Source organism: Athene noctua, chromosome 5 (genome assembly GCF_965140245.1).
Source record: "Athene noctua chromosome 5, bAthNoc1.hap1.1, whole genome shotgun sequence".
Lineage (NCBI taxonomy): Eukaryota > Metazoa > Chordata > Aves > Strigiformes > Strigidae > Athene > Athene noctua.
In genome coordinates this window covers 54662728-54689177 of record NC_134041.1, presented here as the reverse complement: position 1 = coordinate 54689177, position 26450 = coordinate 54662728, and positions in this window count along the sequence as shown.

Genomic DNA, 26450 nt, shown 5'->3' with positions numbered 1-26450 from the left:
TCTTCCCACAGATCGTACTCAATGGAGAAACTGGACAAGCTGGAATCACCATGTCATAGATAGCATTATTCCCTGAAATTTAAGTACAGCTTTGGCTTTACCTAGCTTAAACTCAGAGAGCTTCAGGTGTGTGTACACAACATTGTATACCTAATATATATGGAAAGAGGCAAGACTCTGTGTCCACCATCCTGGTTATCAACAGACTGGGAGCAGAAATCTTTGGATCTGGTTCATGTCTGAGAACGGATCCCTTCTTACCGCGAGAGTAATGAATTTCATTCCAGCATCCACCATGTAGCTTCCTCAGTTTCTTCAGAGAGGGTCTACAGTCACTGGTACCTCCTATTCTATATGACTGACCTGAGTGATAAAACCAGATGTCTCCTCCAACTCCCATGACCATCTAGAGGAGGGAGATGATACATTGCAAGCTGATGTATCTCAGAGCCCATAAGGGAAATGAGTAATAAATTGTGATCCTTGTTCAAGTGCATAAGCCATCTATATTTTGTCCTTGTACATTCTAGTCCTGCAGAAACATCCTCAGGCAGTCCTATTGTCCTTACCAGATGTAGACCCCAGAGCAAGTAGGCCAGTATCGCAGTGTTTTCTCTTTCTTCCTGTACAACAAACAAGGCATCATTTCAGTGCCTTGGATAGTGTCAACTGCTCTGAAATGATACTGAGGGGAGATATTGGATCCTGTGAGGACCTTCCACGTTCTGCAGAAGTCATGCTTAAAATGAGTGAAGCTCAGACACTGGCTTTAGCTTACTCAGTTGTGTTTAAGTACCTCTGCTGATCAGGGGTCTGGGGCTTCAGAAAAAAAAAAAAAAAAACCAACAACAACAACAAAAAAACCCACAAACCAAAGCAAACAAGAGAAGAGAGAAGTTTCATTCCATGTAAGTGCTATATATAGACAGCAATGCTCTTTTATTTTTAAAAATTATCTTAAAACTTACCTAAATACTGATCTATGTGTCAAAGCTGTAAGCACTCCATTGATCTGGTAAATATACAGCCAAGGATTGCTTAGCACAACAGACTTGGTTGCTGTTACGGTCTATCAGACAAATGTAGATTTAGCCCAAAGTTGAAGCATGCATTATTTACTTGGTTGACATTAGCATCTTGATGAAGCTGCTCTGGGAGCTGTTACGAGACGGTGTAATCCAGAGTGGCAGAAATGCTGGCAAATGAAGCCCTGACATAATACCTCATAGCAGTTGTGTAGTGTCAGCTCATGGCTTGGTTCAGAGATGAGCGTGGATGTGCGGGCAGAAAGCAGCTGCAGGTTCTCCTAGGGGAGTTCACAAGCCGTTCTGCCATATGACATTCTTCCTTCCCTCTTGAAGACTACATGATGCTGCCACATGATTGGAAAGCTAAATAGCTTGTGATGGAGAAAAAAGGTCTCTTCCAATAACCAAGACATGTATGTTTTCTAATTGATCGAGGAGCCAGCTTTTCAGAAAGGCTCAACTTGAAAAAGTGTGACTGTCAGGAATAGGGACTGCTTCTGATAGTGTCTCCTTAATTAGGGTTTAGCAAGTGACCAAAGAAACCAACAAGCCAACTGTATAAGGGAAAGCAGTCCCAAGGCAAGAAAACTTGGTCTCTGTCTTTAATGTGATGCATTATTTGCTCCACAAATTCATTTGTTTATCCCTTCCGGATCCCCACTTCATAATTTTCCGTTTTGGCCATACCTGAGTACAAGATTCCCTTTTCTTTCTTTCTTTTCTTTCTTTCTTTCTTTCTTTCTTTCTTTCTTTCTTTCTTTCTTTCTTTCTTTCTTTCTTTCTTTCTTTCTTTCTTTCTTTCTTTCTTTCTTTCTTTCTTTCTCTCTCTCTCTCTCTCTCTTTCTTTCTTTCTTTCTTTCTTTCTTTCTTTCTTTCTTTCTTTCTTTCTTTCTTTCTTTCTTTCTTTCTTTCCTTTCTCTGTCTCCACTGTGATACAGGATACTCAGGACAAGGATATTTAGTGTGCGTCATCAATTTAGATACACCTATGGGCAATGTCCTCTTCCTAGTGAATCCAACGGCAGCCTGTCAGCACCAGTCATGTGTGCTAGGAACAAATGGGACTTCAGTGCAAAGGAAAGAGTCATTATTGTTCATCAGACTCATAGCCCATGGCTTTTCATGCCATAACCTCCAGAGTAAGTCACTCTGCAGGGCTTTCTGGCTTTCTTATTACTACCCATAAAGATATCCTTTAAGGAAGCGCAACCACTTCCATGTGGTAATGATTGCACTGAAAGCCTGGTGATATCCATCTTTTCCCTTCCCTCCCATGAGCAGTGCACTGCCAGCAGCATCCAGGTCCACAACACACAGACTCAGGCGCTTCTCCTTCCTAGCGTTTGTGAAGCATTAACCAATTCAGGAAGAAGTACAGGAAACTAAGTACTCTGAGGATCATACATCTGTCTGCTATAATAAGTAGACCAACGTGCACACTGCCAAGCTCAGACAAGGATAAATCCCGAGTGAAACCCTTGCCAGACAGTTCACGATATTAGCTCAGTAGTCAGAAGGCTTTAAAAAGTCATATTGTGATCTTTTCACTTGTTTTCTGTTACTGTTCATGGGAAGATGGAGTGAAAAGGAAGATCAGAATTTTTCAATTTTTCCTGAAATATTGGAAACTAGAGAAAGAGTGTGTGTGAATTAAAGTCTAAGAGTATTGCAGAATCAGATATCTCCAGGATCCTGAGATTTAGGGAAAAAAAAAGCTTGCAAAGAACATCTTACATTGCAAATGTGGCAATACTATTCAATACTCCCTTGTCTATATAAAAGATGGAGCTAAAATATACACTGTAAGCAACAACTCCTATTTTTACAGATTTATGAAAGATAGAAGAGATTTGACAGTTAAAAAAATTGTCTGGTCCTTTGAATCTTGTGTGGAAGATGTTAAGGACCTTTCTTTATTACTTGAAAGGGATCAGTGCAAGTCTTTGTTTTATTTCAAATCTCCTGTGTTGCCTCAGATAAATCACCAGCCATATTCTTATCAGTACGGTGGCACTTTAAACATTAAAATAGACTCCATCTTACTTCAACTCTACACGCTGTAGAGAAAAAGGAAGCTGTAGTCAGAAGGATCTAGTAGGGGTATGCAACCTTGGCATCATACTTTTCCTCACTGACAGCATACGGAGACATGTTCAGTGTTATGCACTGTAAGATATGATGTTGGGTAAAGGGAAATGTGAATTGTCCACAGATTGCGTGAATTTACACACACTGGCCTAATTTCCAGCATTGCAGCACATGGTCTGAGCATGGACTTTGGCCTCTCTCATTGCAACTGCCCTTCTTCCTCACAGCAATGCTCTGAGATTCTTGGCAACTGAAATAACAGAGTTAATGTAAGAGTTGTGGATAGTCTGCAAATATTTTAACCAAATATTTAATTACCTTCAGAGCAAGATGCTTGACTAGCACGGGATATGGTTTGAAAAAGTGGGGAGAAAGCAGCAGAGGGGCTGGTCCTGTGGCTGCAACTGCTGTGGCGAGCTTGCTGGTGTCAGCTGTATTGATGAACTTGCATCTCGCCTAACATGAACGTCTTTAGCCGAACATTTTTCTCCTTTTTTTAACCTCAGATGAATTATGAGTTGATCAATGGTGAAAATCAGCTGGCTGGAAGATTGCTCTAAGACTTGCACGCTTTTAGTCTCATGCCCCATTTTAGATAGATAGGCTCACTGCGAGGAAGTTATTACTCACAGGTTGAATTCCTGCAGACCCTGCCACAGACCAAGGCCACCCAGACAGATGTGTCCCGCAGATATACTGATCACACAGAACAATGTGCCCCACTGAGTGTCTGAACATAACAGGTAAGGTAGATAAAGAGACAGTTTCATACCATTGCTATGATGGGCATACGTGTACTATAGGTGGACTGTGAGTGTCCATCACCAAATGCACCCCAAACACAGAAAGTTTTTGCACATGCTCCATGGAAATTATTTGGATTTCAGCAACAAGGTAGCACACATGACATGGAAGAAGACTGAGTCTCCCTCCACTTTCAGTGCTTAGATTCTTCAATACAAATAAGACCCTAAAGCTGAAAATAATTATTCACTTGTGTTGTTTCTCCCCTATTCTGCCCACATACTATGAAACAGTAAAGTATTTCCTGTATCCACAGAAACCTCAAGCGTGATAAGAAATGAGATTTCTATAAGGCAATATTTTCCCTCTGATTATGTAGTATATTAGCTCATGTACCCAGCTGAGAAAAAGTATTAAGCCTAGTATACAGGGAAAACAAATAGGAGGGCAATACTCAGCCTTAGGGCTGGAGGAGTTCTTAATTTCTTACATTTCCTCAGCTCTTATTTATACCAGAGTCAGTTACGTTGCAGAGTCACGGTTGGCTTGGGAGACCTGAAAGTAGGGTGAAGGGCAGCAGAAAGAAATGAACTTTTCATTTGATGGATGAAGAAGTGTTTCTGTGTACATAGCGTAAGACTATACTGAAAGAAACAGTGGTTCCCTCTCACCTTGTGGTGGCATCTGTCAAGTTTAGAGAGAATGGGTATTTTTCTAGTGTCTGTAACAAAATGAAATGGGGTTGGAGGAGGAATTGATTTCCCTGTAAAACAGCAACTTTCATCAAATCAAGTATGAGATTTTATTTCTTAAAATAAGAAAAAGAAAAAAAATCATTTTTTCTTCCAATGTTGAACTGGTTTCATATTCAGCTGCTGAAAAAAAAGGAGAGAAACTGGGGCAGAGGAGCACAGAGATAGAAAATTATTTCAGGGGAATTTTTTGATGGAGGCAATCCTACAACAAAATTACAGTTTTCAAAGGTTATGCATGGGGGGCAAGCAAGTCCCTTTCCCTCCACCCATCCAGGTGGCAAAGCAGAAGATGATGAAACCAAGATCCATCCTGTTCCTGGGCAGTGTGACTGCTCCCCTATCCAGGGAGGGGAGAGGTTTTCATGATGTTCTTGTTTTACTGTGAGATTTGGGAACACCCCTATGGAGTTCCTCAACCAGGTGATAGTGGATTGTAGCTAGAAACCCAGTTATTTTCAGCCTGAAGGAAAATGCTTCTTTTTTTTCAGGTTTACTCTGACCTTCATTGCCACTATCACTCTCGCCAAGCCTATGCCAGACTTTCATTGTTGCTGCTTTCCCTATGTTATCTCTCACAAAAGGGACTTCTAAAAGTCAACAGTGGAGACTTCCACTCTGTCACAGTTTTAGAAGTGGACACATACTCTCTCCAGCCTGTTCAGCCGAGCCCAGTCATCACAGCAGTACAGCCCAAGCACTCTATGGCTGCGCAAAGTGTGAAGAGATGGAGCCAGCCCCAAGGCTGTTGTGAGCCTGCCGTGCTCTGAGGTGAGTTTTCTGCAAGGGTGCATGTGGCACCACTGAAGGGGGAAGCATCCCTTTTTGATGACCAACTCAGGCAGGCAATTTGTCTCTTCCGCTGCAGTTGCCACTGGCCAGCTGTTTAGAGATGGCTGTGTTACTTCACTTCCCAGATTCAGATGGGCCAGCTTTTTTCTATTCTGACAGCTTTTTTGTCAGAAAATGCAACATCTTACAAGCAGTTTTATAAGAATTTTTTTCTGAATGGAACTTTATCCTAAATGGTTAGTGTTGACTGACAGAGCTAGCAGAGTCTAGCTTTTCTTTGTGTTTCAACTGCCATTTCTCCCTTTACCCACTTGGCTCCAAAGCTCTGGGGTCAGAGATGATTCTTACTCCATGAGATGACTGTAGTATGTACACAGAGCCCTGATGCCCTGGGGCAAATCTGGATGCCATTGTAGTACAAACAGCTGCAATAACTCTCATAGAAAGCACTACTCTGTCTATGCAAACAGAGTCCATCCTACTGAGATGCTCTTTTGCTCCAGACCATCTTGTCGTTTCAGAAGGATATATCATTATCTCTGACATGGCTCTCTCCTGTCACAGCTGTAAACAGCAGGTAGCTCTCATTCCTTTCTAAGGTGACAGGCTGTGTAGTGGCAGAATCTCTGCATCCTACTTCTCAGCGCTCCTAGGAGGACAGCCAGTTTACAAATCTTTGAGAGAAGTAATTCTCAGTCTCTAGTAAGTGAAGTTTTTTAAAAAATAAACTTAGGTACCATCTTGTGCCAGGATAGATTTCACTGTCAACCAAGTAAAACTTAGTTGTAGACTTTCTTCATTTATCTTCCTTTGTTTTGATTTTGCATTATGTGTAGACATTTTTTGGTGATTAAAAAGGACTTGCAGTCATTCTGTGGAACACCTGAGGCTGCACCATGGATCACTGTTGATCTACTGGCCACTGGAAAAGAAATGTGGTTTGAAAACCTTCTACTAGCCACTGTCAACCAGTTAATGCAATGGAGGAGACCCAGTCTTTCAGTTCCCTGAAGTCAGCATCATTGAGGCTAACAACAACATGAAAGAGTATTGGACATGAGCTCAGTTTCAGAAATAAGAATATTTCACTGAAGTAGCAACCACAGTTGTTTTAGACTATAATTTACCTACAGACCAAAGAGAAGCTTTCTGGATAGGTCACTGCACTACATTTAAGAAGTCTTAAATCGTATTTCAGCTGTGGCACTGTTTTCCAGCACAAGATTCTGTGTTTGTTTCTGCCTTAGTTTCCCTGCCTGTGAAATAATGTAATCCAAAGTGTACTGAAGGGAAGTGCACTGAAAGAGCTGAATATATTATTAATAGCAACTGCTTAATAAGAGTATTACAGTCTCAGACTGTGCTGCATTTACATCTATATGCTGGAAATTTCTATTAAAGGAATACAGAAAGCTCAGATGGTCACATATTCATATGGCATGAAAAAAAGAAAATGGACCTTGAAAGAAAACAATTCTTATGATCAGAGCAATCCAGCAAGACAGTAATCAACTAAATCCCTCTGACAGGGGCTGGGCCAGCATGGAGGCTCTCAGATTTACCATGCATAGATCAAAGAGGCATAAAAGACACAAGTTCACACAAACAGGACAGGCTAGCTTGCTCTGATACTTAAGGCTTACAGAGTGCAGGTCCATCCTCAAATAATGCCCAAAAGGAGGCAGCCAGAACACAGCCTGCCTCTAGAAGTGTTTGATTCACATGCTGCTGAGTTATTCATGACATGTGAGCTGTGTGGAAGAGATCTTTTTATTTTGCTTTGTTTTAATGTTGATGGGAGACTCTCTTCTTTTGAAAACAGCTTCCTAATGCATCGGGACAGCTGCCTGTGATACACCTCATTTAGCGGCAATTGTCTCTGTAATGTTTATAACCCTCCCACAGCCATCCAATATACAGTCATCATTTATCCTCTCATTTGCCTAACACAGTGTTAAAATGCCCTTCCAGTGCTTTGTTTTGCTTACTTTTCCATTCCCTTGCTGTCCTCATGTCAGAGATGTTAAAACCTCTTTTGAAGAACTGACATCTCTCTGTCAAGGATTTGAGACTGAAGGATGCTTTCTCCACTCTTTACCCTGTAGCCTCTCCCTCCTGTTTAATTACAAGCTTGGGAGTGTGAGACATCATCTATCATTCCTCGTTCATTATATCTAATAGATGCACATTTTGAGCTCTTCAACAAACTGACCAGACATATGGAGCATGTTAATCTGCTTGTGAAGTCTGCCCTTTTAAAATCAACAATGCCACTGTCTCCTCTAACTGAAATCTCAGGAAATTAGGGGAAAAAAACAAAACAAAGCAAAACAAAAACTCCATCAAAAAAACCCTGAAACACCCAAACCACAAAGGTCCTAGTATTGTTCTTAAGGATCATCTGTGCAGTCATTTGTTGCAGTCCAAACATAACTGCTCTGTTGTAAAAGCTTTTGAATACATATGACACAACTTTGCATCTTTGCAACTGGTAAATTGCTATGTGACTTTTGTTCCTATTAGAAGATGGAGTAATTTCGCATATGAGTGAGTTTGCTTATAGTCATCAAGTTCCTGGGGTTGGACTTCTGTGCTGATGTATTTTGTCTCTCCATACTGTCCCTCACCCTGCCCTCATCATCTACACCATTTAACGCAGTGGTCACCTTACCAGGTGTCACCACCCCATTTTAATGATGATATTCTGATAGATCTCTGCTTATTCACTTGAGAAGCCATTGGATCTATGTACCACATCTAGTTTATCTTCCTTGCTTGGCTTGTGTAGTGCTCATCACAGTGTTTCCAGCTGGACCCCATGCCAGGGTCTTAGAGCTCTTCTCCATCTGGAAAAAAAAATACAGGCAATTCTGATGATCAGATACACAAACTACGGTATATTTGAGACTTTCTGTGTGATGAGAGTTGGGTGGGGATATAGCCAGAAATTCATGCAATGATGCATAAAACTCTAAGCCTCCAAGAGCTATATCAAGAACACAGGCAGCTTTCCAGACAACTTTCCACAAGATGATGATCTTGTACTAGCCACAACTGACACATGTGGCATCGATATCTTCCACACAGATAAGATTGAAAGGAACAGCTTTTCCCTTCATGAAAGTGATTTAGGGACCTGGTCTAAAGGAACAGGCTCCCAGCTATGCTTGGCCTGGTAGCAGGGAGACCTGTTACACTAATGTTTCACTGAATCTCATCTCCACGGTGCATCATAGACAATACAGATAATGCCCACCATTAAGAACACAAAAATTTTCTAGGACACACTGAAGTTCAGTAAATGCAGCTCAGGTTGAGTAATCCAGAACAAAACGTTTAATTTCCATTTTTCTTGTTCTTAACGTTCCCTGTAATAAACCAGATGCACAGTCAGCTCGGTGATTTTGAGTAGTTCCTTGAGATTTAGAGTTTAATGGAGAAATAAAGTTACTCTGGGGCATTAAGAGCACACAAGACTGAAGATGAGAAATTTGTAGAGAGTGTGGCAAGCATGAAAACTGGAATAAGAACTATGCTGGTGGTGGACTTATACTGTTTACCTCTCACTAATCATAGAGGTAGCTTGAATTCTTTTCTATCCTTTTGGTATTGTTTTCAGTGTGTCAAGCGACTGTGCCTTCTGACAAGTGAAAGTTTCACCTGTATTTTGGCGACATTTGAAGCAGGTCCATGAGATGCATGTGACAGTGTTGAAATCTGTGTGCATGAAGCTTTGGTCCTAGGAGAGATCCCAGGAAGTGTCCTGAAAACATCTTAGAGCTTTGATAAGAAGAGTGATCCTCCAAGAAAGCAATGCACTGACTGAAAATGAAAAATGCAAGGTGATACAGCCAAGTATTCCTTCCTGACTCAGCCTAGGCACTGAAAACTGTTTTTATTTTATAATGTGCAGTAATGCAAATACATCTATTTCAAGGGTGTTCCTGCCTACACTGAAAAAAAGAAAAATGGCAAGGACAAAAATCAACGACTTAGGAGATTTTGTTATAGCTGCATGTGGTTGATAATTACTCTGGTATCAACTGCTGTTGAATAAGCCTTTATCTGCCATGCTGAGTAACATTCATTCCCGGTCAAAAGCTAGACTTAACAGAGGGCTTCATCTGTAGTATTTGTACCACTGTTCTGCTGTAGGGGCTGCTTAGTTTATAAGGTGTAAACCAGTGCTTTCTACTACTTTCTTTCAGGTTGTTTGACACTGTGTGTTGGCTGCTGGCCAAGCATTAATAGTTCATAAGAACAGCTGTAGTAAATCAGATCAAAGGGCCACCTGACCCAGGAACCAAAGACTAACAGAGACAAGAAGAGCTAGACAAACACGTATGGTGTTCCCTTGATATAACCACCCTGCAGTCTGCAGCCTAGGGACCTCCTGAATCAGAAACTGTATCCACATCTATGTGTGGAATAGCCCTCAAGAGACCTATCATCCTCTCCAAACGCATCTAATTGCTTTCTGAATTCAGTTATGTTTTGCTCCTTGGCATGTTCAAAAGCTTCATTTGTTACAAGCTAATGAGCTTAATAAGCTGAATCTGTGTTTTTATTGAAAGGTTAATGATTACAAACATTTAAATAGTTAAATCAACGCCTTAGCTAGGACTGGAGTTATATGGGAAGGGACCAGCAATCCTAGCTCTTCTCGGAAGGCTACTGAGGATTTTTTGAGGTGTTGTGGGTTTTGTGTCCTTTCTGATTGCTGGGTTTTAACTTACTATTGAGATATTCCAGCTCATGCTGTTTCTACTTTCACTTCTGTTGTGCTGTGTTTAGGTCACATTAAGTCCCAAACCGGGACCATTTTTTTTTTTCCCCACATTGTATCTCAATCTACAGTTAGTTTTGTAGTTCTTTAATGTATATTGCTTAATATTATGTGAATAATTTAACTGCGTGGTTCATTACTTGAGTTTCTAATGTCTGTAAGGTTGGTCAATCAATCCCTTGACAACTTAAAAACTTTGTTTATTTCTTAAAGTGTATTTTTCTGACCATTTCTTAAGGTGTAGTGTTTTCATTGCTAAAGTTACATGATTACTTTGTAACTGTAAAAAACAAATTTGCATTATGATACTTGCTAAAAACTGTAAAATGATAGAATGAGAGACCCTTTATGTATTAGATGGCAATTTAAAAAGGTCTACATTTTGTAAATAGTTAAATATCATTGATGATAATGTCACCTTTGAAGGGTTTCCCTTTTCCAGGCAATTAAAAAAAAAAAAAAAAAGGAAAGGAACATGAAAACAGCATTTGGTGTGTTTTTCTCCCCAGGAACACAAGTTTCATGCAGTGCCCAAGTGAGCAGAGGAGAGAAATGAAGATAAATAGCAGTAAAATAATTCTAGAGGTGGCTTCATCATAATGCCTTCATAAGAAAGAGCTCCACTGCACTTGCTTTTAAGTTTAGTGCCTTTCCTGTTGGTTTTTAGATCCCACTTGTTATTGAAATGTTGGATATTGTGCCTTCCCATCTTTCCCTCCTGAACTGGCCAACAAACGCAGGTAAATGAAGGATTCTACAGTCTGTATTGCAGTACAATTTTGTTAGGCACACTGTTTTATCAACATAGACTTTTATATCCAGCTGACTACAGGGATAGCTTATAAAGACCCACTTGGAAGCATACTGAATTCAACAGAGACTCCCATTGACTTAAATGGGCTCTAGACCAGGCCTGAAATGAAATTTGCCTCAAATAACCAGTTGAAAAAGATCCAGGACGGTGGTTTTATTTGGAAGAAGCTGTGAAACAAAAAAGTAAAACAGGCAGGAGCAAAACAATGGCAAAATAAAGATAATAATTTAGTCTGGTAATTGGGAGAAAGCTGCTAACCAGCAGAGAACAGCTCTGGAAAAGCCTTTCAGAAGGACTAGCAAAGGAAAGAATCCTAACTGGTTTCAGGATTAATATTGATAACATAATGGGACAGCTTCCATAATCCTTCCACTTGCAACAGCAGGGACCGATCTTCAGAAAGTCTTTTCTCTGGTCCTCAACGACTCATTTGCATTAACCTTTGTCCATGGGGTTTTAAAGTTCTGTGATTTTTCCTCATGTAAACTAGCCCAAAGGGAAGGAGGACAGTTTTCTTTTAAAAATGTCCTTTTCTTGGCCTTCTAAACTTTGGATGGGGAATAGTGCTGGAATAATTTCATTGGCTTCTGTTATGTTCAGTGCTTGTCTCTGATAACATCATTCTCTAATCAGCTTTTGTTCATTTCAGGATGTGGAGGAAGCACAGGACACTAGGTAGCATGCATTCATGGGATCTGATAAGGTTCAGTTTCCTGCTCTGCTCCAGTTTTTTCCACTATGACTGTGAATAAATCAGAGAAATCTTGATGTATCTTAGCACCTAGTCTGTGAAAAAACAGTAGACATGTTCCCCCCTCCAAGAAGGGGCCATGGGCAGCTCCAGGGATACTCAAAGTGTCTATAATCTATACACACTGAAATAATAGTCCTTAAATCATGGGAATGCAGCTGCCTTCCATTTATTACTTGTGTTGAGAGAACAGAAATACAGCTTCCATAATCATGATTTTTTTTTTTTTTTTTATGACCCAATGCTCCACCCCAAAGGTGTCTGGTTTGATCTTCACTGCTAATCAGACTGCAAGGCTGAGAGGCACACCCCATTTCATTTGTCTAGATGGAAGTTGCATAACCCAAGAAACAAGCACTACATGGAAGGGGAACCATTTCCTTGGGAAACCTGCATAAGGATTTTGTCAAGAAAGAGAAGCTGGCCACTAAAACCCAAGTTCTTTCAAATAAGGCAGCAGGGTGAGTATTACACCAAGTCTGAACCATTATTTTTAAATCTAGATGAATGGTGTTAAAACCTAATCATTCTGGAAAGACAGCACATAAAGTATTGCACTGAAGACCATGGAAAAAGGGAGAAAGAAATGAAGAAACTAGGGGTATATTAATCCTTAAAAGGATGGAAAGGCTGAAAGGGTAGCTCTTTTTCCTCTAGCTAAGGAACAGAGAGAAGACTGTCTAATCTTGCAAAAGAAGGAAAGCCTGAAATATCCTGAGAGGCAATGCTGCCTTTTTAATGTACACAGCTTGCTGATAGCCACAGGCAACAGAAGAAACAGTGAAAGGGAACAAGAGAAAGCTGAAACTCGGTGTGAACAGATACCTAAAAGTTAGTGAGCCTGCGGGTATGTGGTTTAACCAGACCGCTAAGGATTTTTCCATGGTAGAGCCTCAGATGCCAAATTAAATCAGCACACACAACTTCAAGCTGTGGCCATTTTTAGGCACTTATTTTGCCCACTGCAAATGCAAATTAAGATGACTAGTCTTAACCCTTCTATGCTGTTGGCTAAACTACATTAAAATGCAAATTCCTTTGCATTTTCTGCAGGCACACCACTACCCATCACTGGCGTGGCTATGTAAGCCATGAATCTCAGGCATGTGATAGAGCCATCAGTCACAGAATCCCATAATCACTTTACTACACTCCTTAGTTCTGGAGGAGTGCCTGATACCGCATGGGGCTTAGTGAACGGTCAATGCTCCACATGCTTGGAAGAGATTCATTTTACTGCAGGTCCAATTGGCTGTGCCTAGCTACAGAAAAACATCACAGGGTTTCTCCTGGTTTCTCTGTCTGGGAAACTCAGCCCTTAATGGAACAGTCCCCAGTATTACTGGGAGCAGCAGATTTGACATGTACGTGGTTTGGCAAGTTTTCCTCTTGTATAAATGAGTCTGGGATTTGCTTTAGCACCTGCTGCTCTTTTTACAGTGCCAATTTATACCTCAGTAGGAATGTTTCCCTATAATGCAGTTGCTTAAGGAAGTATTTTGATTGTGCAGTGTTTATCTATCTGCCGTTCAGATCATGCAAATGTTTTGGATGTTGCTTCACTCAAATCTATACCATCCATTAAAATATTCTGATACACAAGTATTTTATAAACTCAGTTTTGTTTCTTTTAAAAACACTTCTATCCACAGCATTATCTGAAGAGTTAAAAATCAAAACAAACCCTACAAAAAAAACAGTAAGTTGTTTCTTTTACTTCCATATATACCCCTGAGAGATCATTTGGCTGGATTTATTTTAAAAGATTATTTAAAGAGATACAAATTAGGAATATTCTGCCTGAAAAAGTCTAACATAATTAAAAAACAATTATGTAAATGCAGGTGTTGAGCTTCCCACTAACCCCATGTTATAGTCTAGAAACTGTCTGAAACCATCAACTTAAGTACTTCTGGATGTCCTAGATCTGGAAAGCCTTGGTTGAATTGTAACCCTCTTTGTTTAATGGAGATTGCGTACAAAATGAATGTTTCCAGTGATAGGGCTTTGAAAGTTTATCAAAAGCTCCTGAGAAACTGGGTTCCTGTAGCTGTTGGAGACAGAGGAAACTACTGAGCCCAGCAGGTGCTGATTTGATGGCTATGCATGGAGAAGCCAAGGAAATGTGAACACCATATTGCTGCTTTTTCCAGTTCCTCGGATTTAGTATGCAACATCTTAAGGGTCATCCACCATTTATCTTTTGTATTTTATCCCTAGCATGTCTTTCCTGTACTTTTATGAAATTTTGTCAGTAGTCAAGGAACTATATGCTTAAATACACAGTTTTGTCTCTGGGACTATCCTGTGTGCAGAGGACTTGGTTTTCATTCAGTTTTTCAGCATGAGTGACTGCTGGATGCCTATTAGGTTTTTTTATTTTTTCCTCACAGTCAGAATCGTGCCATGTGCCGTGCTCCCACAAGCCATTTGTATTGACCTTCAGCACAAACTAGCAGCTGGAATTGAACAGCGGCCCTGAGAGGAGGCTCACAGTGTAGTGGAGCTGGAGCCAAATGCCTGTCTCTCTTTAGCATCTAACTCAGGAGTTTTATTTCTTCCAGTGTCAGGAGGCACTTAAAAGGGTTCTGAGAGATTGACCAAGCCTTGCACGATCTTCTAGAAGTGCCTCTCTTTCTTAATTAATAGAAAAGGGGATGAAACTGACTTCCAGTGCAGGAGATACAATAAAGTATCTAAATTCATGTGGAAGTATTGAGAGTCATATGGAATGAACCTGTGCTGGAGCCAGCAGCTGGGACACTTTGGAAGCTTGCACTTCTGAGGATGTGTGTGCTGGACAATGAGCTGGACACTCATGTCAGACAAGGTCCTAGTCCAAAACACAATCTGATAATTCCATTTCTAGGGGATTAGCGTGATTGATGGATTGATGGTTTGGAGAACCTCTTCTACTATAAAAGGATTTTTTTGATGAAGGGCTATCTGCAATCTTTGCTAGCCTCCTGCAACTAATGCTTACAGTAGTGAGACTTCCAATGAAAGGACTAAATAAATGTGAAGAATCATAGTAAATCAAGCATTATTTTCAGTCAGAGCCCTCAGAACAAGGTAGTTTTGCTTTGCTCAAGCTAGATTTCCTATCAGTCACTCATAGCTTCACCCTTATCAAGTCATCACCAAGCAGACCTTAAAAACTGGAGGAAAAGTAGGTCAAAATGAAAATGTAATTTAAAGCTCTTCCAGGAATATTGCACTTTTCCTTATTCCCTGACATGACAGATCTCTTATCAAAGTAGACACTCAAGGTCTTTCCCATCTATCTGTGGCATCTACAAAAGAATTAACTTCATCCAATCTTTTTTTTTTTTTACTCTAACTGCTTGAGACATAGGACATACAGCACCTCTCTGGTGAAAATCATTATGCACAAAACCTCTCCCAAATCAAAGAGATATGAGTAAAATAAAAGCAACTGCTTTCAGTCCCATAAAAAAGACTGTGAGAGCAAGACTATTGCTGCTCATGCGAAACACTCAATTGAAAATCATGTTTTCCCAGTGATTTTTCTTTTTCAGTCATCCATAAATTCCTGAGTGCAGGAAAGGCCTGAGTGTGTCTGAAATACACTGTTCAAAACTTGTTTGCTGATCTTTCTGTCTCCTGTAGTTCTGTGCCGTGTAGAATTGAGGCATTTCTCAGGGAAACTGAGACTTACAGAGCTCCCAGATGATTCTACATAGCTTTCTATGTTGCTCTGCTTTTAAGTAATGAAGCTCCTACCTGACCAGCTATCAGGTTCTTGAATCAATCTGATCCACCAAGTCTCACCTCCCACTTTTTTTTCCTCTTGTTTTGCTGAGAGAAGGAGGGGACCATTGTTTGGCCTATACATTCAATACATCACTGGAGTTGACCCAGATGTCATTCAGTCCCATAACGAGCTTAGATAGCTCTGTACAGCTGTCCACTGTTATCTTTCTCTTTTTGCATTTCCTTAAAAAAGCACTAGGGTATACAGACCACAGGGAGGACATTAGACATTGCAGATGGTGGTTCAAAAAGTAAGTACATATAAACATCTTCTATGCAAAAGCCTATCAAGGGATATATGTTATTTTTTAATAAGAGTAACTTGTTTATAATGGAAGAACAGGGAATTTTTCTGAGGTTTGAGGAGGGAAAAGGTTACATTTTAACATGTAAGTACGTTTGCAAGATGTTTTACAAGGTGGTTTTTTTTTTAAATTATATACAATTGGTGGCCTAATTCTTGACTCTATGCATTTCTGCTGTCCCCTCTTCAGGGCCTCACACACACTGCTTCACTTGCAGGTTCCTCTGTCTAGAGTTTTCCATGTTATGCACTCAGGTCTCATATTTTTACCATAATAACTCCATCTCCCCACTTAATTAAAAAAGAATCAGCCATCTCATCTTCCAGGTTGTTTCTACCTAAGCCAAGATCTTTTATGTTGAGTCAGACTTCTAAAAGACTCAAGATCATGACCAAAGATCGTGCGTCCTTTAGGTCTGCAGCGAGTATCAGAGACTATGGTGAAAACACATAAGAGGTAGCTGAATGCCGCTGTCTGCAGCAGACAAACTCAAGTAGATTATGTGCAGATGAATGGATGTGCAATCAATAGTCCCTAAGATGCTTCAGAGAAGCTGGCACGTCATCATGCATCTTGCTTGATTTGCCAGGACTAAGGGCATTTTGTTAGAAATGCAGTGCAAAAGACAAACAGACAAGCTGGACAAATTGTTTGCATTTATAGAAAATAGAGACCTAGAAACTGGATTATAAAAAACACATTTCTGTGTGTCCACAGAGTTCACATGATATTAACAAACATTACCTTTTTTTTTTTCCTTGTCTGCGCAGCTCCATGTGATTTAGCAACAATGTTCCTCAAAGCTACCCTTTCATCATGGAGACATAATTTAAAAAATGTTCTTATCTAGACTGTAACATAACATGTTTTTCACTTTTCTTCCTACATCCAGAAAATGTGGCACATGTTGAGTTAACCACACATGCAGTTCTTCCCTTGTCACCTGCTCCAAATCCCACTTGCCTCTCCAAATGAATGTGTAAAACCCAACCACACAAATCACTGAATTCCCTACACAGTGCATTCAGGCATTCATTTATTTTAAAGTGATGCTATTCAAGCGAAGGTTTTGAAACATGTGATGCTATCCTCCACCAGATGTTGGGCTCGTTTAAATGCAAATAAACACCCAAAGGGAAAACAAGACAATGGAATATAATACACTGCTGAGATATGGGTTAGATTTCTGCAAACCAAACTTTCTTGTGGTTTCAGATTTTTTTTCAGGTTTCTTTCCAGCACAATTTCATTCTTACCCCATTGTGATGGTATGTCCTGCTGAGTGCAATATTCTTGCAAATTTCCTGTTTTCTCCTTCACTTGCTCATATATATCCTCAGAGTAACAAGGATATGTATTTCTCTACAAATTTTTATTTTCCCTGTTGAAAATGTTTATGCTCCCTGCATAGAGCAGAGCTGCAGCTTCTCACTGCCACTGAGTCTGCAGAAGACAGAACAGAAAGATGAAGACAGCGGGTTTTCTGCTCTCTACCATCAGTACTATCACCCAGGCTGAACCTCCAAATTTTTCACCCAATATCTCTTCTCAGATGGCTATCAAAATCTCTGCCTAAGATTGATCAGTCTTAGAAGACTAAAAACTGGACTGAAATTGGGTGTGTATCAGGAGACCCTTTGCATGGCCACATAGCCTTAGGGAACATAGACGGAGAAACCAAAAGATTACATCCCTTCACAGCAATTTTCTTCTATGCAATAGGACAAGATGAGAAGAGGAGGTTTCCCTTTATATCTCTGTTCCACCCTCAAAAATATCACCTCTTTCCCCCATCATCTTAAAGATTCATAAATGCTCTTTTGCCACTTTTGACTTTTGTCCACTTGGACATTGAGCAGTTGACTGCAACACATTGAGTGGTGCCATCAAGTCAATTCCTTATCCACTCAGTGGTCCATCCATCAAATCTATGTCTCTCTAATTTAGAGACAAGGATGTCATGTGGGTCAGTGTTAAATGTTTTGTAAAATCTCTCAGTGGCTCTTCATTAATGCACCATCACTGTAACCTTGTTGTAGAATGCCACCAAATAATTCAGGCAGGATTTACCCTTACTGAAGCCCTGCTGGCTGTCACCAATCACCTGCTTATTTTCCATATGTCCTGGCATAGTTTACAGTAGGATCAGCTCCACGACCTTGCTGGGCACAGAGGTGAGCCTGACTGGCTTGTAGTTCCCCAGGTCTTCCTTTTTCCCTTTTTAAAAATGGGGGTTATGTTTCCCCATTTCCAGCCAGTGAGAACTTCACCGAACTGCCACTTCTAAAATATGGTGGATAGTGGCTTAGCCACTTTATCCACCCATTTCCTCAAGACCCGCAGATACATCTCATCAGGTCCCATGGACTTGTGCACCTTCAGGTTTCTTCAGTGGTCTAAACCTGATCTTCTCCTATAGCTGGCAGTTCTTCATTCTCCCTTTGCCTTCTGCATCTTGGCAGTTTGGAGCACTTGCCAGTGAAGAATGAGGCAAAAAGGTCATTGAGTACCTCAGCCTTCTCCATATCCTGGGAAACCAGATCTCCTGTTTTCTTTTGGAGAGGGCCCACATAGGCACAGACAAAGCCCCTGAACATATTTTTTGGTAGACATGCTTTCATTATGTAGAAATTCCTTGTTCTCTCTTTAAAAATGTGTGAACTTGCTGCTAAAACCACAGAAAATAATACAAATACAAGAATACAATCATTGCCTGTGGATTGCAGACCCCCTGGGCACCCTGCCTTAGGGAGTTTGCCAGGAAAGAAGCAAATTCAGGATCTTGATTAATTCAGGTCTTAGAGATGAGATGTAACAGAGAAGCCCAACAGACAAATACATGGTACAATGGGAAAAGAAAATACAACCACATGAGTAGCTATCTTTTCTGGATGTTAAAATGTCCTTGCTTGGGTTTCAAAGAGTTTGTCAGGTGTATGTGTCTGATCTTTGGCTACCAACTGTGATCTAACACCCCTTGAAGGTGGACCTGTTTTACCAGATATTTTCACAGAGGAATATTCTTTCTGAAGGGAAAGGAAATGATAGTAATAAGGCTGTTTCTGAAATGTTTTGCAGTGCTATGAATTTTGCATAAAAGTGAAAAGGAGTTAATTTTTGAAAGAAAATAAAGAACACGGTTTCTATTATATTGCTGAGTTCTTCTTGACCAAACAAAGGCTCAGCAGAGAATAAAGGTTAACATCGAGAGATTTCAACACTTGCCTCCTTCTGGTCATTATTAAAATAAATAATCTCTCTGCATATACTAAAAAAAAAACAAACCAAACCAAACCAAAACAAAACAAAAACCCAAAACAAGTTTCATTGTTATTTCATTGAATCTCGTGATATTATATCTGCCACAATCCATTTGCATGCTAGGAAGTTACTCACACCATGACTGTGCTGTGGCTTCTACTGGCTGATGCACAGTGCCAAGCACATCCTCCAAAGGGAGTATTCTTTGTTTGCTACAAGAAAACATTGGCACAAAAGGACTGAACGAGATCTGCTCAGTTTGTGTTTCCTAAAAAATCTCTCGGCTCCTTGTTTTTCTCACAGAGGTTTAAACTCCCCCTAGTGAGTTTTGAAGTCATCTGCGGGAATTAGTCATCCAGTGGAAGGGTTTTCTCTTCGGGTTTTGTTAAAGAGTGGGAACTGAGCTGCAAATCACTCCTCTCTGTTACAGTGTGTGGAAGTGGGAACTTCATACTGAGGCAAAGCAATTTTATTTATGCTTACAGAAGGGATGGGAGAGTGGGAGTGGGGACAGCACCTTTGGATGTCTTCATTTCAGCTGTTGCTGAAGGAGCTGACACACTGCACCTGATCGCTTCCCCACCTCACTACTTCGTGTCCCACAGGGCTCCCTCCAGCTGCCACTGGGCTCCCACTGGCTCCCTGTTCCCATTTCCAGCCACTAAGACCACCCAGCCCTGTTCTGTCTGCAAATCAACAAACAAGGAGTAGGGTTTTACACAGCTTTCACTGAAGTTTTCTCACTATCTTTCACTGCAACCTGATGAAGGATATGGTTCAAAAATATTCAACACATAAATAGGAATCCACTTTGAAATGAAGCCTAACACCCTCTAGAAATTAAATGGATCAACAGAAATTTCAGTTAAATTTTAAAAATTTGACAGATGGGCCCCAAACATTATTCTCCTCTTTTTTAAGTGGGGAAATGATTTCTTTACTGAATCTTGAAATCTTCTGCAAACAACTGTAGAGCAACCTTTGCTATTTCTTTCTCCACGCCACTGGTGGCTGTAATTGCGCAGCACCTTAGTAGGTGGCAAATTCATATGCCCCCAAAAAAAGTGTAAGAGGAAGATGGAGAATAATTCATGGTCTCACTAAAGGAAACAGCCTCAGAAACAGCTTGCTGGGGTACGACTGCCATGGACTCCCAGCCTATGTCGTACATATTTCAGATCCATCAATATTTTCCTTTACAGAGGCACCAGCGTGGGAGTACTGAAAGAAAGAGGAAATAAACAGGCTGTGTTAGTTTGTCTGGCTTCCTGGAAAGTGCTAAATTGCTCAAATGCTGCTGGGGCCTTTGCTGAACACACAGCTCTGGGGAGCCAGCTCAGCCTGTCTCACTGATGGACTGTCTCTCACTGGATACAAAACACCCACTTTATAAAAATAGCATAACAACTCTGGCACCTATGAGCCCCAGAACACTTAGGTATTTTTTTACATTACATGATGTTTCTGTATTTAAGATTAATTATGGAGTATTTCTTGGGTATTCTAGTTTTGTGTATTTAAGATACAATGACCAATTACTTTTTTACAGCTTTCTCCCAAAACTATGAGAATTATTAAGTCTATACTTTGTAAAAGCGGGAATCACATGAAATTCACATGACTTCTGGAGGTAAGGTTTTATGAAAATTGAGTTACTCTGAGATTCATTAGTATTATGAGCTTTGGGAGGACCAGTCTCCATAATCACGTGAGTAAATTTAAGGCCAGGTTTAAGGTCAAGGAGACTAAACAAATGCCTCAGACAGGAGTCTGATGAGGGCTATAAAATGGTTATTGCCTACTCAGATGATGTCAGTGTTGTGGAGAGCTGGGCTGACAGCTGATGTCTGGGCATGTGGCAGCACTGGGGAAAGTTGGCAGTTGCCTGTGGCTCCCAGTTGTGTTAAATGAGAATAGGGTTTATCCAGCAGGTCCTCACCTTAATGACCCCCTGACAAGTCTGAGCAAAAGCATATTCTGAGAAAGGTCTTTTCTTAGCTCTGTTTCTGCTGCTCATTGAAAACAAACATTTTTCCCTTTGGTACTTTCTCCCACCTAATTTAAAGTTCATATTGGTGTATGTAGAGGAAAGTCTTATCCCACAACAACAGGTAGATTGACGGTGTGTAGAACAAGTAGATGGTTTTTGTCCTGTTCATCCTGAAAGGAAAACAGAAAAGATAATATATCAGTAAAGGAGAGAAGTGGTACTAGTGGGTGTATATCTGTCAGTATTAAGTTGTGTGGAGACTAAAACTGTTTCTGTGAGAAATTTCTCAGTGCCTTCCTCTTGGGTAGCAATCAAGCAAAGTGACAGGTTGTGAAACACAAGGTACTGTTTGCTTTCATTGGGGTTTGTTTCCCATTACACCTTATCTGAGAACAACTTGCTAATTCAAAATGGCATGGGTAGAGCTGTAGAGTGTTTCCTCCTATGTCTAAAATGAGATTTGGGGTTTTCTTTTTGCTTGTTCTTCCTCACAAATTGTGGACCTGTTAAATAGAGATTCACAAGACATTATTACTGCTCTGCTCTGCGGGCATCTATGAATCCTGCAGCTACTCCACTAGCTGTACCTTGTCTTTCTCTCAGTTAACCTAAGTTGCACAGACAGGCCATATCAATCAAACCATGCTCTTAAGCCAAGTTGCTTCCAGCCACATGGCAACAGTAAGGTATCACCATTTTCCTACAGTAACCAAGCCTCCCTGCTAGGGCACAGAGGATAAAACCAAGGCCTTTCTGTCTTTTTGCTTTCAGGTCAACACTTGCTTTTTCAGTTTGGCCACAGACCAGGCCCTGCTGCCAGCTGAACTGGCCATGGATCCCAGTTCACACTGTCCGGCGTGTGGGCCTGGATTCTCACACATGGGAGCAGGCTGCTGCAGAGGTGAAGAGAGCAGACACCCAGGGCAGCACTCCCCTGAGCACAGCTCCCACCAGATATGCCGATATGGATGACAAGCCTTGAGATGGCTCTGCCTGGGAGAGGTGAAGGCATGCCTAAAACATAACCTGTGAAAGATCTAATAGATAGTCTTTCTTGCAGTCATTCAAAATGGCATGGAAGTAATTACCTCAGACACCAGCACTGCAATGCATGCTTTTGTGATGCAAACATAAGTGGCAGTGATTGCAACAATTGCAATATGCAGTGGTGTTTCTAATAGGATGTATACCAGTGATGCTGTAAGTAGGCATGTAAAAAAAAGTCTTTTTTTTTAGCAAAACTAAAAAAGGCAAGTTTTTAGTAAAAAAACTCTTACAACTGACAGTGGCCATCCCCTTATTTTGTTTAAAACTGTAAAAACATCTGATTACAAACTTGATTTTACTGAAAAAAAGTATCTATGATCAACAGAAATCAAAACTGTTTTGATGAAAAAATGCTGAGTTTATGTCAGAAAATTAAATGCTTGATTTTCTGGATTTCCATCCAATTTAAAATGGAAATGTCTGTTTAATCAAGAAAATATTTGGAGAAAAAAATTCTCACCCATCTGTATTTAAATCTCCTTGATGACAGGTTCTTTTCTTTCCTGAATAGCTTGTCTCAACATCAAGTTGTGCTGGAATAAGTTATTCAGGATGAGCCACTTGTTTCTAGATATAACCATGTGTTAATATTCTTACTCAGTAAGAGCCCTACACATGTCTGCACAGATCTTGTGTTAACTCCACAATTCATGTATCAGGGACAGGAATAGAGTGGCCTCTGGTGTGATTAGCTCAGGAGTTTCCTCCACGACCAGTAGGACAGCAGGCTGCAAAACAAATTCTTTTTAATGATGAGAGCAGAGCTTCTTGGCTGCTGAAGGGCAGCAGCTCGGGGCTGCCTGCGTTCTCAGGGCCTCGTGGTAACTGGGGCCTTGGGGCAGTGGGAGCCGCTACTGACTACAGGTCAGATTGGGCCCGGGTATAAATGGAGGCCCCTGGGGGTGTCCCCTGGAGCAGCAGCTGTGGTCGAGGACTCTCCCCTTGGGTCAGGACGCGGCCCAAGGAAACTCCTCGAGGGGTTTTGGGTCAGGACGCTGCCCTGAGCATGTCCGCGAGGGTGAGAGCCCTCACTTGTCAGGTTAGTGATAAAGCGTTTTGTGTTGCCGAAGTGGGGCTTTGTAAAGCGTTTGGGGTTGTCGTTAAACCCTATGGAGTTCCTTGTTATGCGTTTTGGGTTGCCATTAAACCCTAGAAAATTGTTCTGCTCTCTCCCAGACATTTGAACCTATAATTTATGGAGAGCTAGTTAATGTTGTTAATATTAAATTTTTAATTTTGGTGGTTTCTTTGAGAGCCTCTGTAACAGAGGGGTTAAAAGAAGACGGGACAAGAGGACTCCAGAAAGCATAAGGGAAGCTTTTTTCTTCTCCTTTACCTGAGAAAGCATAGTTAACCTCTGCTCCTTTCTTATATACTGATGAGACAGAGCTTTAGAGAGCATTTGTCTCCTTAACAACTGTGTGGGCTCCTCTGGAAGAGCTCCCTTTCTGCAAAAAATCCCTCTTAGGTCTCTCTCTAACACAGTAGAGATACCCTGCTCTGTGCCATCATCCCCATTTTCTACACTGTTACCTGCTTCCCATGGCTTCATCCATTCCTGAAAGCAATTGCTCTGGTACTGGAGGTGTAGGCAAGGGCAGCCCAAGGTGGGTCCTGTGACAGCAAAGGTGATGGTGTTCCCAGACATGTCCCCAGGACATGAATGGGTCTCTCTAATACGATACACACTTTTCACCACCCAGTGAGAAGGATGGGGTGTGAAACCTGATGGCACCTTCACTCCATGAAGTGCCATCATGGTGGTGTCCAGGAACAGGTCGAGCTCCCTGATGGCTGACCATTACGCAGGACTGCCTCCCCAGGCTGTCTGTGCAAATAGTCAGTGGTCACCTGCTCCACCAAATCACCCTAATGCTGGGGTGGGGGGTCCCAACTGTTTCAAAAGTGCTCTCCAGACAGATCCAGGACTGCTCCTCCAGCAACACCCAGACATGCAGAATCATAGGGTTTAGGACACATTCTCACAGCGCTTCAGAAATGTGAATGGAGGTATCCTTTCTACCACAAATCTTTTATCCCCTGCACCACAACAACATCACTTTGTTAGAGAGTTGTCTGTTGTCTGTTACAAACATGATCTGAAAAAGTATGTTATACATTATTTACTTTCTTTTCATTAGATGTTGACCAGAGCATCCTGCTATTTTGACATGCAAATCTATCATCTGCCCTTTAATGTTACCCCCTCCATTCCAAAAATACCTCCGATAATCACAAAAGCCAGAAAATACATACATACACTTTCTGTTAGCTTAACTTCTAATAACATTTTCTGCTCTAATTTTATTTTGTTAGTCTCTTTTTACATTTAATTTGGCATCTGATCAATTGAAATGATGCTCTATTTATGCTTTTTAGCAAATGGTTTTGGCTTTGAATTCTTAATATTTCATTCTTGGTTATTTATTCTTGTATTCAGTACATAACCAGCTTGGTTGCTTTATAACTTCCAAATGAGAATATTACAAATGCCTGGAGGCTTATAAGATCTTGGGCTTTAAAAAAAAAAATCCAAATATGAGACACATTTTTAATATTCAATTTTTCATGCACCTGAACCAATGATTTACCAGGGTGCACTATGGCTAATGTACTGAGGAGAATATTTCTTCTGCATGATGATCTCTGGGAGCGAGGGGGGAGAGAGTGTGTGTGTGTATGTATGTGTGTTTTTCTCCCTGCATGTTTGTGTGTCTGTTGGATGTTCTTCAAGATCTGTCACTTCACATATGAACCTGATATTGGCACAGGCATATCTACCCAATCTCCTCTCTAAGAAAAAGATCTGATATCCAGTATAGAAATTGCAGCTGTTCAAGGCCAAGTGCATAGAAGAAATTCACAAAAAAACCCAAAATAAAAGTATGGAGTAAAAATTACTCAATGAGATGTCTTGTTCTGAAAGTAGATAGACACAAAGGTTCTTTCTGATATCAGATTATATGATGGAAATCCAGCACCTTGCTAATTGTGAACCATGCTTTTCTGTAAAAATGGCTTCATTAACCCCCGCAGTAACCAAGAAAACAACATGCAGGAAAGCTCAGGTCTGAGTTGTTTCCTTTACTCATCTTCAAAAGCATCTTATTCTGCTAATATTCCCCATTGACTTAAGAGAGCTGCTGCTACAAATCTATACTAAAATTTTAGAACTTCAAGAATGGTTTTCTAAAAAGTTACTGGGGAAAAACTGAAAATATCAGACATGGGGTTTTCTGAAATTCCCTTTGAAATGTTGTCCTGGTTTACTATACAGACAGCATGACTCTGTCATGGCAATGATGTAAAAATATCTTTGCTGTCTTGTGGGGTAACATCAGAGTTGGACAGTGCTTGTTAATCACAACCTCTTCTTAGATCCTGTGGTGTTTCTACCTGGTGCAATTTATAATTTAATGCCTTAAAATCCTCCTCCAAGTTTGTGTGCAAATTTCTGTATTTTTAATCCTAAATTGTCATGTTCTACTAACAAATGAAGTTGATTACATCATGTCCTATCACCTTCAAAAAACAGCTAAGCTCTGCCTGTGCCATTAAGAGCATTTGACAATGTAAAGAACTATTATTATAGGCCTCTCTTTTTCAGGTTAAATAGACCTCATTTCTATTGCCTTTCTCTATGGGTCATGTTTCCTCCACCTCTTATTACCCATGTTGCTTTTCTTTAGACTTTCTCCATTTTGTCTAAATGTCTTAATTTAGGATGTCTAAAATTATACCCTACTGTGAGACCTCATGAGGGCATTGAAATAATTGTATCACAGGTCTTGCAAATTCAGCAACAGGGGCGGAAAAAGAAAGGTCCAGTGAAGGTTACTAAGTACAGAGAGACCACCTTCCCTAAGCTTCAAAATGTTGGTGACCAAGACTCTATTTTGGAAAGCAGTCTATCCTCGTAACAGCAGTGTGCTACCGAGTCCCCTTCATCTTGTGGCCTACAGAAATCCTCAGAGCCTGATCTGCAGCCTGGCTGCACAGCCATCTCCCCCTCACTGCTCTTTGAGTCTGCTTTTTTCTTTCTCATCTATCTGTTCTGAATTTAATCTGATTAATTATAGTCCAGCTCCCTCCTATATAAACATTATCTACCAAAGACAGAGAAATTAGCTGCTTCTTTTCATAGGGCAATTGTTCCCATGTCACACATTTGACATATCTTTTTAAACCTCAGTTTTGCACACAGTGAAGGTCCTAAAAACCAGAGCCTTTCCAACAGGGTCAGTAAATATGCTGTGTAATTAAGATGTGTAAAACAAAGATCTACAGGTCTAGCCATCTGTTTTGACTTGTCTGGCTA